The sequence below is a fragment of the Myotis brandtii genome, unplaced genomic scaffold, assembly GCF_000412655.1.
Source record: "Myotis brandtii unplaced genomic scaffold, ASM41265v1 scaffold654, whole genome shotgun sequence".
Lineage (NCBI taxonomy): Eukaryota > Metazoa > Chordata > Mammalia > Chiroptera > Vespertilionidae > Myotis > Myotis brandtii.
This window is the reverse complement of record NW_005370538.1, coordinates 473,331-491,138: the sequence shown is the minus strand read 5'-3', so window position 1 is coordinate 491,138 and position 17,808 is coordinate 473,331. Positions and strand designations below refer to the sequence as shown.

Sequence of the window (17,808 nt, the reverse complement as noted above, 5' to 3'; positions counted from 1 at the left end):
AATATAATAGAATCAGGGGCATAGAAAGGAAGTGGACTGACTATTCTGTGGGGGGAAGGGGTGTGGGAGGTGTGGGAAGAGACTGGACAAAAATCGTACACCTATGGATGAGGACAGTGGGGGGGTGTAAGGGCAGAGGGTGGGGTGGGAACCAGGTGGAGGGGAGCTATCGGGGAAAAAAGAGGAACAACTGTAATAATCTGAACAATAAAGATTTATTTAAAAAAAAAGAGGAGCACAAAACTGAGATTAAGGAGTGGTCTGTGAAATAGGAGGGGGAAAGAATGTTTCCAGAAGGAAGAAGCAGTCAACATGTTGAGACATCAACGTAGAGGTAGAGCCCAGCTGGCATGGCTTAGCATCAAACTATGAACTAGGAGGTCACAGTTCAATTTCCAGTCAGGGCACATGGCCTGGGTTTTGGGCTCCACCCCCAGTAGGGGATGTGCAGGAGGTAGCCAATCAATGATTCTATCATCATTGATGGTTCTATCTCTCTCTCCCTCTCCTTTCCTCTCTAAAACCAATACAATTATAATTAAACAAAAGATTTAGGTAGAAAGGTGAACAGTGTAGAAAATGACAAGGTCACTATTGACCTTGACAAGAGCCATTTCAGGATCTTGACAGGATCCATTGTGGTGGGTTGGGAATTGATTAGGTAATGAGGAAGTTGGGACAGAGAACTGAAAGTTGGCTATGAAGGAAAACAAAGATAAAATAGATACAAAGATAAAATAAAACAAAGATAAAATAGGTGGTAGCTAGAAAGGAATTTGAAGCCTTAAGTGAAACCTTTTTAAAATTGAGCAACACTTGATTGTGTTTTTAATTGAAAATATTATTGAGATAATTATAAGTTTACATGAAGTTGCAACAAGTAACACAAAGAAATTTTTGCACAACCTGTGCAGCTTCCCCCATTAACACAGTAAAATATCCAAACCAGGACATTATTACTGATATAAAACATCAGCCCTACATACCACCTGCACTTGTGTGTATATATATATTAAATTCTGTGTAATTTTGTCACTTGTGCAAGTTGTGTACACATCACCACTGTCGAGACACTGCACAATTCCAACACAAAAATCCTTCATGTCACCCTTTCATAACCATACTCACCACCCTCATAAGTCCCTAACCACTTGTAGCTACTAAGCTATTCTCCATTTCTATAATTTTGCAATTCCATTAATACCATATAAGTGGAGTCACAAGTATGTAACCTTTTAGAATTGGCTTTTTTCATTCATCATAATTTCCTGGAGATTCATCCAAATATTGTATGTATCAATAATTTATTCATTTTTATTTCTGTGTTCCATGATATGGATACACCAGAGTTTCTTTAACCCATTGAAGGACATCTGAGCTGTTATCAGTTTTTATTCTTATAAATAAATCTGCTACTAACATTTGTGTACAGATTTTTGTGTGGATATAGGTTTTCATTTTTCTGGGATAAATGCCTAGGAGTGCATTTATTGAATCATTTGGTAGTTAGTTGCATGTTTAATTTTTAAAATAAGCTACCAGACCATTTCCTAGAGTAGCTGCACTATTTTACATTTCTACTAACAATATATGAATGATCCAGTTTCTTGACATCATCACTAGAATTTTGTGTTCTTATAATTTTTTATTTTAACCATTCTTGTGTGTATACAGTGGTATCTTATTGTGGCTTTAATTTGCATTCCCCTGATAGCTAATGATTTTGAATGTATTTTATGGGCTTATTTGCCATCTGCATATTCTCTTCGGTGAGATGAAATGTCTATTCATTCCTTTTGCCCATCTTTTAATTGGATTATTTGATTTTTACTGTTGAGTTCTGGCGGTTCTCTATACATTGATACTCCAGAAGGTTTTTGTCAGATATGTGGTTTGCAAATACAGGAGTGGACAAATGTTGGTTTATAGTTGTTCATATGGAAAAAGACATGCAGGTTATGATTATTATAATAGACTTATTAATTCAAAATGATGTCACAATGCCACATTAAAACTACTTTGCCCACCCCTGAATGTTTTCTCCGTCTATAGCTTGTTTGCATTTTCTTCACATGGCTCTTCTCAGAGAAAATAATCTTTTATTACTTAAAAAAAATACTGTGCTAATCCTTCTTGGTCTCCATGGTTTCAGATTAGAAATCTGCTGTCATTCAAATTGATGATCCTGTATAAGTAATGTGTTTTCTCTTTGTCTGCTTTCAAGAATTATACTTTGTATTCCTTTGTCAGAATTTTCATTATGATATGTATTGGCATGCATTTCATTTTAGCCTATTTGAAGTTCACTTAGCTTCTTGAATCTGTAGGTCTGCATCTTTCACCAAACATGGGAAGTTTTAGCCCTTATTTCTTTACAAATTTTTAGCTCCACTCTCTTTCTCTTCTCTTCTCTTCATATCTCATGATATGAATGCTGGATCTTTTATTTTTGTTCCACATGTTGCTGAGGTTCTGTTCATATTTTTTCCAGTCTAATCTTTGTTGTTCATATTATGTGAATTCTATTGATCCATTCTCAATTTCACTGAGTCTGTCCTTTGTCATCTCTACTCTACCATTGATTCCTTTATTTATATAATTTCAATTTGATTCTTTTATAAATTCTATTTCTTTTCTGGGATTTTTTCATTTATTTTAAGAAAATTTATACTTGCTGTTTAAACATTTTATGATGGCTGCTTTATTTTTTAAATATTTATTTATTAAATGAATTGGGGTGACATTGGTCAACATGAATATATAGGTTTCAGGTATGGGTTTATATGTTACAAGATCTGTATATTGCAACATGTGCCTGTCACCTTATATTAGGATCCCTTCTCCCCCCACCCCCTTCCCGCTGGCAATCACCACACTTCTGTTTCAAGACATCGTGGTCAGAGAATATGCTTGGTATAATTTCAATTTTCTTGAATTTGTTTATGCTAGTATTGTGACTCAACATATGGTCTATCCTTAAGAATGTTCCATGTGCACTGGGGAAGAATGTATAATCTGATGTTCTGTAAATGTAAATTATGTCCATTTGGCCTAGTGTTTCATTTAAGGCCTATATTTCTTTATTGATTTTTTGTTTGGTTGATCTGTCTAGAGCTGTCAATGGAGTATTGAGGTCTCCAACTTTGATTGTGTTTTGATCTCTTTCTCCCTTTAGTTCTGTGAGTAGTTGTTTTATATATTTCGGTGCTCTCTGGTTGGGTGCATATATATTAAGAAGTGCTATGTTTTCTTGATGTAGTGTTCCCTTTATCATTATAAAGTGTTGATGGCTGCTTTAAAATCCTTATTAGATAATTCTAACATTTAATTCATCTCAGTATTGGTTTTAGTTTTTTCACCAAAGTAAAATCCTTGGTCAAAATTTGCCAAACTCAGCCCAATCCTGTTCTTTGGTAGAGAAGATCAAGATGAGGGTAGACATAGGCTTGTGGCACCAATTTGGATAGGAATAGTCGGGATGGAGTAACTTAGTAAGAGGAACTTCTAAGATGCAATTGGAGCATCTACTTCCCTGAGAAGCTTTTGGTGAGTATTGGGGCCCACTGCGCTCCCCTGGCCTCGGTGCACTGCTTACCTGCAGTGGTATATGAAGTTTTCTGTCCTACCTTTCCTTAATTCTGAGTGCTTCTTTAGAGTAGGGATAAGCAATAAGAGAAGGTACTCATGCCTTCACATCACAACATGCCCTCAATGTTACAATATATACCCTCTCCCAAAGTAACTTTTGCAAATCCCTGAGAAAAAACAACATCATTTTAAAGTATCTCATGTGAAATCTATTCATATAAGCAGTCAACTACATCAACTGTGAAACATGTCATGGTTATATTTGTTCTGGGACAGCTGAAATATCATAGGGTCTTTCATCATGATGGAAAAGTAATACAAAGAAGAATTAGGAGTGCCATCTTGTGGCGAGATCTATCATTACCACTTAGGAGTTCCCAAAACCACCAATGGGAACTGAGTATATATTTTCTTTGTATCCTCAAAGCCCAGTCTGGAAGAAACGCTTGAGAACTATTTGCTGAATAAATAAATGAATGAGAGCAGGGGATAGGAGTGAAATGGAGGCTTGCTTTGGAAAGTTGAGCTGGATGTCACCTTGATAAAATGTCTGATATGCACTTCCCATTGTTGGTTTGGAGACATTTAAAAATGGTGTTGTAGATAACCCATTATTATGTACTTGCCATAGAGGGAAATGAGAAATAAAATAGATGCAGGAAGAAATCAAGAACTATCAACTTCCCCATGTCTTGGCCTTGTCAATGGTAGTTTATAAGACTATCTGATAATATTATCTTCCTGTAAGTATCAATATGCTACAAATTAATAAAGCCTTTAAATAACATGAGGAATATGGTTAGCTTCAGATCTTGAGTGTATTGTTCATATTCTAGCAAGTTGAACTAAAGGAAATTGACTATAAACTATTTTGACTTATAATAATGTCAATTTCATATGGACCAACCTACTATTTCAAATCAGTTTTCTTAAAAATATTTATTTTGGACATATGCTATGTTTAGATAATGTGCAAACCATGAGGATACAGAGACAATAAGACTTCAGCCTTGCCTCCAAGTATCTCACCATTCAATGTGGGAAATAAACACTTAGATAGCATGCCCTTTTTTCTAGTCATTTTTTTTAAGTGTTGACAGTGTTAGGTTAAGCCAAAATCAGGGAGGTGTAAAGAGAGGTCTAGGAAGAAATGACAATTTGGCATGGTGGATAAGAGCATAGATTCTGGCACCAAAGTCTGGATTTGAATCCTAATTTTGCTACTTGCCAGCTGGATGACTTTGGGCAAGGTACTAAACTTCTCTATACCTTAGTTTCTTTATCTATAAACTGGGAAAATATAGTGCCTACTTTATATGATTGAAGTGAGTATTAAATGAGTTAATATGTACAAAGCACTTAAACTAGCTCCTAGCACATAGTAAGTACTTTTTAGCTATCAGCAGCAGCAGCATCGTCTCTCTATTACTGTAGAAGCATTTGAGGCATGTTTGTAAGAGAAGTTAAATTTCAGTATTCATTCTTTCATTTTTTATTTAACAAGAGTTAACTTACTGAGGTCCTACCTTTTCCAGTTCCTGTGAGGAATGCATAGGGCCACCATGACCTACTCTTTTTAAACATATCATCATCTCCTTCAAAGTCATCATCATCTTCTTCAAGTCTTCCCCTGACTCAGAAGCTAGAACAAAGGAATACAAAAATGAAAGGACAGAGGACAGTAGTACTGTTATCACTGGAATGCATGGTACATGGGAGCTTGTGTCAAGCAATGTGGAAGGGTAAGCCAATGCCTAGATTATTGGAATCTACTCACATACACACTTGTGAAGTTAAAATCCATTTTGGGTTGGCTTTAACAAAACCAACTGAAATAGCTGGAAAGAAGCTAAACAAAATATGGGTGAGTGTGTGTCTTATTGCTGACATATAGTACCTTAAGTGTGCTCTGTAGAGATTAGATGAATGCTCTGTGTTCTCAAGCTGTGAAATTACCCTTCCATAAACTATATTTTCAATTAAATTGCTTAACCCTAAATTAATTTTTGTATCATAACAAACATATTGACAGCTAAGAAGTAAGATTACAAAAGTTAACTGCTATGGAATATGAACAGTCAAAATTTTATTTTGGTTGTAATGCCTTAACCACCTAACAATATATTGTAGCATGGCTTTATAAAAAATGGATAATGTTCATCATTTGATTGTTCAGTATTTCAAAGTTCTTAGGCTAGTGGGCAGTTTTTATTGGTGTTTACTATTTCAAAAAATGTCCAAGTGGAAACAGTGACATGTTGGCACTTCCCCTACCAACTTTATCACTGAAATGTGGGATTCCCATTAACTTTACCAATTGTTAAGTCTACCTTTGATCTTCTATCCTCTAGGGCAGGGGTCCTCAAACTACGGCCCGCGGGCCACATGCAAATACAAATATTGTATTTGTTCCCGTTTTGTTTTTTTACTTCAAAATAAGATGTGTGCAGTGTGCATAGGAATTTGTTCATAGTTTTTTTTTTAACTATAGTCCGGCCCTCCAATGGTCTGAGGGACAGTAAACTGGCCCCCTGTTGAAAAAGTTTGAGGACCCCTGCTCTAGGGGCCCAATGAGATCAGGATTTCTCTGGAAGGCCCTCATGTGACTCCACTGGAAGGAGCAACACTGTGCATCATGACTGATTCCCAGGCACACTGCATTCTATGGGGAGCACAGACCATATGGGTGGACTAACTAATTTCATGGTTCTATTTGAATTAACTTGGCTTCTGGAATCCTGAACTCTTTTCATTTAATGTAACTATCATTTGCTTGTACCGAGTCTGAACCAATCACCAATTACCTCTATCAATTTTCAGTGAGGTCTTTTTTTTTTTTTTTACTAAGTATAGACCATCCATCAACTTGAACTTAAAATGACAAGGCAGGTAGTCCAGTAAGTGGCAAAGACTATTTCTTCTATGCTGCTATGATTTGGGCCCACTATATATACATTCATAACTAGCTCTAACAGCAAGACTCAATGAATGATACTTTGTCCAGATTACTATTAGGAACTAATAATGTGAGAGGCAACACCAGCTCAACACAAGATCTATTTGTAACTGGAGTACTGAATGGATTTTTAAAAGGCTTTCAAACTAATGATCTATTAAATAGGTCACAGAGGTCAAAGGAAATGTGGGTTGGTCAGAACCATAGTGTATCAATTTGTGGTAGAACTGGAGTTTCTAATTTATGATCTGGCTATCAGAACATGTTGCCCATCTTTCCATCTTTGCAACTCACTAACAATACTAACAAAGTTTTCCCAACTACAATGTTAAACATGGTTGAAAACAGCATGAAGTTAAAGAATTGACACACGTAATAAAAATAATTAAAAGTAAACAGCATCAAAAATCTTGTCTGGGTAAGCATTTACTATTGTTATGGGCGCCATAATTTGAGATACAAATACAGTCCTTGAGGGTGAAATGTGAGGTATAGAAATCCCTTTTCTTCCCCTTCCTCAAACAGTTACTCCTGTGTTGTAGTCCCTCTTGTTATATGCTCCACATTTAGAAAGAATACCAACAATAGAATAATGAAAATATCAGCAGCTTCAATTTCTGGAATTTTTACTCTGTTTAGATGCATAAATATGTTATCACATTTAATTCTTGCTAGAGCTCTGAGACATAGACATTTTTATTCTCCTCATTGTGATATTCTAAAAACTTCCTTCTAATTTTTTTTTGTTAATCCTCACCCAAGGATATCGTTTTCATTGATTTTTAGAGAGAGTGGAAGAAGAGGGGAGGAGAGAGAGAAAGAGAGAGACACATAGATTGGTCGCCTCCTGCATGCAGGGGTGGGGGAAGGGATGGAACCTGAAGTCCAGGTACATGCCCTTGACAAACCCTTGACCCTTTGGGGCACAGGCTGACACGCTAACCACTGAGAAACACTGGCAAGGCCTAAAAACATCATTTTAAAGAAATAAAAAATTGTATTTTCTCTAAAAGCAGAGAGAGCAAAACCTAACAAATCAACAGCAAAAATGAAGGTGCTCGCCCTATCCAGTTTGGCTCAGTGGATAGAGCGTCAGCCTGCGGACTCAAGGGTCCCAGGTTCGAGTCTGGTCAAGGGCATGTACCTTGGTTGCGGGCACATCCCCAGTAGGGAGTGTGCAGGAGGCAGCTGATCGATGTTTCTCTCTCATCGATGTTTCTAATTCTCTATCCCTCTCCCTTCCTCTCTGTAAAAAAAATCAATAAAATATAGTTTTTTAAAAAAATGAAGGTGCTCTCTACTTTCCACTAGTTACTGCCCCCAGAGCCCGGTACCTTTTCCTGGAGGTGCAATACCAGGGAAATCTGACTATCCTGTTTTAGCTGTTAATACAAAGGTATCGCAAGTAGGGTTGCCAAATTTAGCAAACCAAAACAGAGGATACTTAGTGAATTTTAAACTTCAGAGAAACAACAAATTTTTTAGTGTAATTATGTCCCAAATACTGCATGGGACATAGTTACACTAAAAAAATCATTGTTACCTGAAATTCAAATTTAACTGAACATCCTGTATTTTATCTGGCAATCCTAAGAGCTATTTATAATTTCCAAATTATATAAGTGAAACACAATAATAAGGCCAATCTTAGCTTGTTTTATTATAATGGGAATCCTACAGAATGAGCTTCACTTCTTTAGAGACAAATGAGCAACAGATGTCTGATTTGGTTAATGTGCCATCAACTGAGTACAATCAACATATACACTGAGTGGCCAGATTATTATGCCCACCTGACATTTGTAGGCAAGTTAGCTGTACAGTGCATCGTATGGGATATGGAAGCGGAAGGCCTGTTCGAACACCTTTGCTGTCTGCAGTTACCAAGATAAAACGTCTCCAATTCACACAGGAACACAAGGATTGGACAGTCGAGCATTGGAAAAAAGTCATGTGGTCCAATGAATCACGTTTCCAGTTGCATCATGCAGATGGCAGAGTGAGAATTTGGCAGAAACAGCATGAAAGCATGCACCCCACATGCATGAGTACAACCCTTCAAGCTGGTGGGGGCAGTGTTATGATTTGGGGCATGTTTTCCTGGCATGATTTGGGCCCTTTAATTTGTGTGGAACAACGTCTGAATAGCACAACATACCTAAGTATCGTTGCTGATCAAGTTCATCCTATCATGTTGATGGCATATCCCAATGGAGATGGCTTCTTCCAACAAGACAAATGTGCCATGCCACGGTGCTTGTATTGTGCAGGAGTGGTTTCAAGAACATGAGGGAGACTTTACCTTGCTTAGGTGGCCCCCACAATCACCAGATCTCAATCCAATTGAGCATTTGTGGGACGAAGTTAAAAGAGCCATCAGGCAGCTGGTTCCACAACCATCAAATCTCACAGAACTGGACAGTTCTATTCATCAGGCATGGTGTCAGATTCCTCGCATCACCTTTCAACATCTCGTGGAGTCAATGCCAAGAAAAATCGCCACAAGAAGAAGGCAAAAGGTGGCCCAATGAAGTACTGATGGGGTGGTCATAATAATCTGGCCACTCAGTATATATATCCATCCCACATTCAAAGGCTGTTAAATCGCGTTGTTTACCCATATCTTCAGAAAAATCACTTCTATACTGTCATAAACAAATTTGTAATGGTCTGGCCCTCTAGCAACTTCAGCACGAAATTATAGCTAATTTGCCTACAAACGTCAGATGGTCATAATAATCTGGCCACTCAGTGTATATAGTAATTTAAACAAGAGAAAGGAAACATGCTAAAAATGTAGGCTTGTATAGAAATGTCTCTTTAGTTTACTTATTTTAGACTTATAGTGTTTTAGCTCTGAAAGGGCTGTGGAGGTCAATCTCTGTAATATTTTCTCCAAAATCTCCAACCCCAGCCTGGAATCTCATTCTTTAATTCTGTGATTGCTGACAAAAAGTTCCCAAAGGGGTCATTGAGACTGAAGGTTAATCCATTCTCTGACTCCCAAGCCTTGCATCTAGAGAAAAGAGCCCCTCCCTCCATACTCATACATGCCTTGTACTTGCCAAATGATGCACTCCCAGGCTGAGCCTGCTAAGAGCAGGTGCCATTTTAAAATAATTTGCATAAAAGCACGAAGACTGTTGGCCTGACTCACATAGGCTTTTCGCACTTAACAGGCATACCTCAGAGATATTTCGGGTTCAGTTCCAGACCACTGCACTAAAGTGAGTATTGCAATAAAGCAAATTGTTATCTATTTGCTGGTGGAGGGTCTGCCTTCATTGTAAAAAAAAATGTGACATTTGTGAAGCACAGTAAATCAAAGCACAATAAAATTAGGTATGCTTGTATTTGAAAAGTCACTACTGAGAGCCAAGGACCATATTATTGCAGAGATGTATGGGGCATGGTCCCTTCCTTCTAGGAATGCAGAGACCGGTGGAAGACAGACAAGTAAAGCAATCATTACAAAATGTGGCTTGATATAGGGTGTGAAGTGGACATGATGGGAGCAAAGAGGAGGGAAGCAATTTCAGGCCGGTGACATGAACTAAAAGACATTCTAAGATAAGTTGGAGCTTGAGCAGAATCCAGATGGAAGGATGGGGTTAGTTAGGCAGCAAGGGGTTGAGGGGAGAAAAGGCACTCCAGGCAGAAGGTGAAGTGGCATGAGCAGATTCACAGAGGTGTGAAATTGAATGTCATGCTTTGGAAACCTCTGGATACTCATTTTAGCTGTAGTGAGTGTGGAGGACAAAGGGGTACCAAATTAATGAAGATTCTTTACAGAGAGAGTCCATTTGGGAAACGCTGGATTAAGCAGTGTATTGTGGGATAATTATGTTTCCTGCTCATTCCCCCCCCCCCCCCCCGCCATGCCAAGAATAGTGACAGCCAAATAGCAGACACTCAATACATATGTTATTAAATGAATGAATGAATGGATTAGTGATTGAACTAATGGCACTTTTTGTCAGAGTCCAGATCTCAAGAGGGATATAGTATACAGAATTTCCATCTAATTTGACCACATTTTATTTTTATTTCACTGAATAATACATTTTCAAACACTATTGTTTTTTTTTATATTTTGGGGGAAATCATGACTTAAGGAGGCATGCAAATAAATATATACATGAATGAATATAAAGCGAGAGAAATCCAGAATAAGGCGTTACACTTAGGTAAAAGGATGTACAACTTTCTCTGTTGATTCTTCCTGGAACTGAATGATTGATTGTAGGTGGGCAGCATGGGAGGCCAGACACAAGGTGAGTTTACCCCAGTCCCAGGGGGCTTTGCAAGGAAGGTCTTTTCAGGGACAGTATAATAACAGCATTAATCTAGGGTGGGGGGGGGCGTTCTCTCTTCCCGCGACCAGCGCAGAGAGAGAGAGAACACGGGGGTTGATGAATTCTTGTGTAGAACAGGACGAGGGTTTAATGAAAAATGAATAAAACAAGACTGAGACAGAAATAGAGGGAAAGCTGGGCCTGGGTGTGGTGTCTGCCCTCTGATAGATGAACAGAGCCCCTCCCACACCGGTGGGAAGTTTATTTATACTCGAAGTTACATCACATCTGGGTGGGCCTTGAGTTCCTGGCAACATAATAGGACCCACCCCGCCTTAGCACCTGGGCGGGAAAGTCTGACTGAGTGGTGTCCTAGCCTCTGACTAGGACTGCCCCCAATATCTAAAAAACGCCCGAATGTGCTAGCCAGCAGCCCTCCACATTAATCAAGCAATAACTTTACAAAAAGCATTTTGCACATTTTATCTCATTGATTTTTCATGACAGTCACAGGCATGATAATACTATAATAATAATTACTGGGCTAAGTATACTGTATAAACATTATCTCTTTTAATCCTCATAACAACCAGATCCATTGATAACAAACTGAGAGGTTAAGTAACTAGTGCAAGGTCTCATAGCTAGGAAGTGGCAGAGCAAGGACTTGAATCTGGATCTGACACAAAAGTCCACATGCTTAACTGCCCCACCATGATACTGTTAGTTCTACTATAAATCATTTGTAGTGTATAACCAAATAGAAGTTGAATATAACTCCTCCGTATGTTTACACAAATGTATCTTCAAGAAAACAATACTAACCTCAGTAACTTTCATGAAATAGGATCCATTTGTGACTACTTTTGAAGTAGTCATGGATCAAGTATGTATTATTGCTCTGTATATTATAGATAAAACTTTTTGACAGTGTTATTGGATTAGAAAGTGTGGCTGAATCATGTTCAATGCTGATTCATAACTGACAGCTGGTGCTGGATGTTGGCTTCTGCAGCATAACACAATTAGATACCACCTGGGACAGAACCAAACCAAACAAGTCAGGACTATGTTGTACTGGACCCCAAACTGCTCAGTCATTACTACTCTCCCCACAGGAGTTCTAGGTTTCCATGAATCTGCTTCATGCATCTTTTCATACATAGATCCAAATAAAAGGAAGTAGGCTGATCATGAAAATTAATGGGACATCACCTTCTGGGCTGTTGCACAGAGATTGTCCCTTGTGGAATTATATATATTACTATACTACTCACTCTTGCTTTTTAAATATTAAAGCATTTATTCACAACATGGCATAGCCTTTATTGATGAGTAATGTGATTGGGCTATTTTAAAATTTGTAGTAAAGTATAACATATACAGAGGAGTACTCATATAATTAATGATTATTGTTTACAAATGGAGCATGCCTAAATAATGAGCACCCAGATAAAGAAACAGAACATAACCTGCACCCCAAGAAGAGCCACTCGGGTCACTAACCCCTAAGGCTAACATCTATTATAACTTTGAAAAGCATAGAAACTAAAAGAATTACAACAGTGGCCTATCTACAAAATGTCACACATGAAATTTGGACCATCTGACTCTGGAGCTAATACAATAGATAATGCATGCCTAACACTGCAAAACTTCTCCAAATTCCATAGAGAGAAGAATTTTCCAGTTTTTTTCCAAGTCTTTGATTGCATCTGGAGATAAAATGATAGGTGCCTAAATAGCAGGCCTGAAAGAATAACCATGGCAATAGAGAGGGAAGTCTGAGATTATCCCAGGCTTCCATGATGCTGTGTCTACTGGGGTTGATAGCAGTAGTGATCTCAAAAGGCTAAGAGCCAAGTCCAGAAACTCTTTAGCTTTGCAGTTTCCCCACTCTGAGCAGGTATTTCCACAGAGGAAACTACCCATGGGGAAGCTTAGTTGGCCAGCTAGTGTTGGTTTTAAATGCAGCAGGTTTTATGGGGCCAAGATGACCTTTAGCTGTGCTGTTACAATCACTGCCAGGCTCTGCATTCTGGTGTCTAATCCTCCAAACTTGCCTCTGCAATTGTTGGCCCCTTTCACAGATGAGAAAATTGATGATCAGGACAGTTAAATGCCCTGGCCAAGGTCCTTCACGTAGTAACTGGCTGGGCCAGGAAATCCATGTCTTTTTTTAACTAGAGCCTCTGCTTATAACCATTATATGCCAAGCTTGAAACACCTCTTAGCTTCCCAGAGAATGCTCTATTGGAGAATTCCTTTTTTTTTTTTTTAGAATTCTTGACTATGGCTTCCAGAGTTTCAAATTGATATCTTCTCTTTTGCAATGGTTCAGAAGGAATTTCCAGAGCCTCAAAATGATCATTGATCACATCAGTTACCACTTATGAGACCAGAGAACCCATAGGGACTCATTTCTCAAAGTGTGTTCCATGGACCAGCAGCATGAAATGTAGGATTTCAGACCCCACCCCAGATATCCTGAGAATTTGCATTTTAATGAGATCCCAAGGAAATGTGTACATACATTAAGTTTAAGAAACATAGTTGAATGCCAGAGAACATAATTTAGTGTACTCTGCTCAAAATGGAGATTCTATCTATTTTGGGGAAAAGACACAGACAATATGAGTGAGAATATTGATCTCATTTCAAGAGAAAGAAAAAGAAGCTGTCTCCTCATCACTGAGGCAATGGGAGGTTGTGAGAAGATTATAATAGTAACAGCCTCCCTCATTCACTTTGCTCTCTTTGCAGGCACATGCTGTCATTAGCATTGATTGGATTTACAGGATTCACACACCTACTGGGGGAAATAGACATCTTATTTTGCTGTACTGTAAGGAAACATCAGCCAGCTCTGCTATGCCTTTGTTGATGTTAATAAATTATGTGAAATACCAAAAAATATTTAAATAGCCTATATATGGACTGCATTATTTGGCTTCTAATAGCATTCTTACTAGCAACAGCAAAGAGAAGTAGGTTTTTGCTGAAATTAAGCCAGCAGGGAGGTTGGAACTGCTACTCTGAAGGAGTTCTTCCTGCTCTTCAAGTCATTTTGTCATCAGTGAACTGACCACTGTGCAGATGTTAACATTCTGGAACTTTTAACCCTGTGATATAATAAGGTTGGTGTCCTGTAAGGAAGAGCCCATCACATACTCATTTATTCATTTTTACAATATGTATTTATTGATTCTCTATTATGTAGCAGGCAAAATTTTAGGTGCTAGAGATAAAATGGTCACTAGATCCAGTACTTGATCTCATGGGCAAGATAGACACTTAACAAATAGTATCTAATCTCCACTTTTAAAAATGGAAGTATTGGTGTGAAATGCTATTACACAGCGGTACAGGGTGCAATGGGGGTCAGTAAGGGGGATTCAAACCAGTTGTGTGAACATGAGGATAGGGTTAGGAAGAATTTTCTTGGAGAAATGGCATTCAAACTGAGGCCTTAAAGATGAATAACTGTTAACTAGATGAAATGCACAGGAGTTGAGTGGGAGTAGAAGGTTCATTCCTGGCCCATGCAAAGTCCTTTCAGTGGGAAAAAAGCATGGAACATTCAAGGATCTGGACCAAATCCAATAAGGCTTAAGTATAGAGAGAGAGGAAGAATTGTATATGAACCAGAACCTAGAGAGCCTTGACAGTTGTGTAAGGGATGGTAACGCCATCTCTGGGATAATGATGACACCTCAAAAGGTTTTTAGTATTCTCAAAGATACTAGTATGAGTATGACTTCTTCCAGGCCTTACAGCTATAAAGGACAGAATAGGATTCAAACACAAGGGCATCTGACTGCTTAACCAGCTTTCTTAATCATGACAACATAGCAATTGTTCATTTTTATGTGGCTATATTTTTTTCTGAAATCTCCTCCAGGCCATCTGTAATTCAAATTGTATACCTTGATTTGTTTTGAAATATGTCTGGGGTGCTTTCTACTATGTGACAAATTGGCATTAGGGCAGAGCGCCTGGCATGGTAGCAGTGAGATAAAGTAGTCTAGCTTTTTATGTCAAATAAGATGATGCAGTGTGTAATGGAGGACAGGATCACAAAATCCTACCTGGAGATAGGCAATATATGTAATTAGTATCCATAAGAGGAATCCATTCTTAATAGGTATGGTGTTTTTGAAGGGGCTGAGCAAACAAGTCAATAAGGGAGAGATAATACATGTAATCATAATCACACCAATATGCAATAAATTTTAGTTTTGCATTTAAAAAGTACTTTTTGCTAATTACTTATCTCACTGAGTGACTGAGAACTAAATGGGGTGAAATATTATTAAACCATTTTACAGATAAGGAAAGAGGCTCAGAGAGGCCACAAGACTTCTCCAAGTTATATATTAAACAAATGGTAGAGCCAATATCCAAATTAAGGTCTCTTCAACTGAGTTCTTAACCAATTTTTTGCCACTCAGAGGCTAAGTACATATTTACTGAGTTGAAAAATCCTTGCCATTATCATGAAGGAACTGACTGAAGAAAAATAACAGAGATCTCTCAGAAGATCGCAGATTTCTTCCTGCTTCCGTGTTGTCTTTCAAATTCCCAAGAAGGCACATTTATACAAATCATCTAGTTTGATTCCTACAAAAGTCTTAATGCAAAGGAAACAGTTAATACAAGCATCTTATAAAAGGCGCTATTGGAACACTAAGAAAGTGGTTGACAGATTTTTTAAAAAAATTATTTATTGATTTGAGAGAGAGGAAAGGTGGGGGGAGAAAACATGATTTTGTTGTTCCACTTATTGGTGCATTTATTGGTTGATTCTTCTATGTGCCCTGACCAGGCATCAAATCCATAACCTTGGCATATCGGGACAACACTCTAACTAACTGAGCTACCTGGCCAGGGTCAATTTTTTTTTAATTCTTTATAAGTTAAGGTATTACAAATGTGTCCTCATCCCCCCCATTAAACCGCTATCCTCCCCCCACCCCCACTCATGCTCTCATCCCCCTGTTGTCCATGTCCATTGGTTTGGCTTATATGCATGCATACAAGTCCTTTGGTTGATCTCTTCCCCTTACCCCCACCCTCCTCTACTTTCCCTCTGGGGATTGATAGTCTGATCGCTGTTTCTCTCATTGGGTGCTTTTCTATCTAATTTGGCCTTTAATTTTTTTCCCCACAACATTTTATAAGCTTCAAAATAAACATTTTACACTTTCCTTAAATTTCTTTCTAAGTGAGATATTCCTTTTTATGATATAATGAATGTAAGTATTTTCTTCTTTGCATTTTCCAATTGTATATTGCTAGGATATAAAAATAAAATTGATTATTTTCCCATCATATTCTGATGACACTTGGCCTAGGTAACCAAGTTTCCTGTCATGAAATTACAGTTTCTCTTTCAGTGATCTCTGTGATACACTATCATCTTGCTTAGAGAGTTTCTGTCCTCTTCCTAAACACTCTTTAATGTTTTCCATACCTGTGATTGCCTCCTATAATTGAGGTAATTGTTGTATTTTTTAAAAAAACTTGTATTTTGATAGCCTAATATTTTCAAAGCTAACAGCAGTACAAAAAAAATTTAAATAAATAGACATCATTATTTTTGTTCTCCATAGAAGTACTATATAATAAATAATAAACATATCCTAGGGTAAAAATTACTATATGGAAAATTAATATAGCCAGTGGAACACTGGGTGTTTATCCTGGAACTGTGCTTTTAGGGGTGGGAATGGCTCTTTGATAAGCTGCCTTTGAGCACACAAATGAGGGATCTGAGCCAGCTTCTTGGACCTTTTAAAATGTGAAACAATGGGAAGTTCAAAGAACTGGATATGGAATGTGAGGAACTGGATCACTTTGCCTGTGATGTAGAAGGGAGACATTATCATGGAGGGAAGTGTACTGTTATACATATGGTTGCAATTTGTAACAGGAAAACAATACAGATTAAAGTTACTAAAGATAAAAGTTATATAGGAAAAAATTCAGGAGTCACATGAAACATGCTACATTGTTGGAACTAATCATGTTTCTAAAGTTAAGAGACAAGAAGCAGAAATAGCAGAGGTGCTCTCCTATTAACCTTAAAGCAAACTGCCATGTTGTGGAGAGGGTCACCTTTCAGGACACAGCATGCTGTCTCTGGGAGGTGACAGCCTCAGTTCCACAACCACAGGAACTAAATTCTGCTCACCACCAGTGAACTTGGAAGGGGGCCCAGTGCCAAATAAGATCCCAAATCTGACTGACATATTCGTGTAGTCTTGAGATCTTGAGAAAAGGACCCAATGAGTCTATGGTTGGACTTCTGACTGATGGAGACAGATAATAAATGTTTATTGTCTTAAAAAATTTCTCAATTCTCCCAGCAATGATGTTGGGGACACATGCGAAGGATTGCCTACCAGGGAAGCAGATTTAGCTGGTGTCTCTAGCTCCTAAAATCAAAAGGTTACAGTGTTTTCCTAAGCCTCAGGCACACAAAAACAGTCCTGGGCCATAAATTTCATTGTTCACATAAACTCTGTGGTATGACCTAAGACCTCAGTTATAAAAACACTTCTACCAGGCAGGGATTCTCCAGGGAATCGGAGGTTTATCTTCTAATCAGTCAGGGCCCGCTGAGTTAACACTTTAATATAAGGTACCCATCCTCTTTTTGTAGGAACATAACACAGTATGTTCCAGCCAGACCATTAGTTGGGGTCTTGATAATTTATTAATTACTGTATTATTATTTATTAATTATTGTATCATTTTCCATATATAAACCTATTTTTGCCCCACCCTATATATCCTGATTCCCTCCACTTCTTAAATTTCCATTGCTCCTTTAACCACATTTCACAGACTGTTGTTGCTTTATTTTATTTTTTTTTATTTATTTTTAAAATATATTTTTATTGATTTCAGAGAGGAAGGGAGAGGGAGAGAGAGATAGAAACATCAATGATGAGAGAGAATCATCGA

General features: G+C 37.9%; 1 protein-coding gene and 1 long non-coding RNA gene across 3 annotated transcripts in view; one reads left to right on the top strand and one right to left on the bottom strand.

The window, feature by feature from the left end:
- Positions 1-17,808, top strand: part of FGF13 (fibroblast growth factor 13) — a 594,651-nt gene that overhangs the window by 399,972 nt on the left and 176,871 nt on the right. The window lies entirely within an intron of this gene.
- The window catches only part of LOC106723818, an 11,459-nt gene continuing 4,650 nt past the window's right edge, over positions 11,000-17,808 (bottom strand). Inside the window, exon 3 of the long non-coding RNA XR_001359548.1 lies at positions 11,000-11,080. This is a non-coding gene — a long non-coding RNA (uncharacterized LOC106723818). The remainder of the gene's footprint in view (positions 11,081-17,808) is intronic.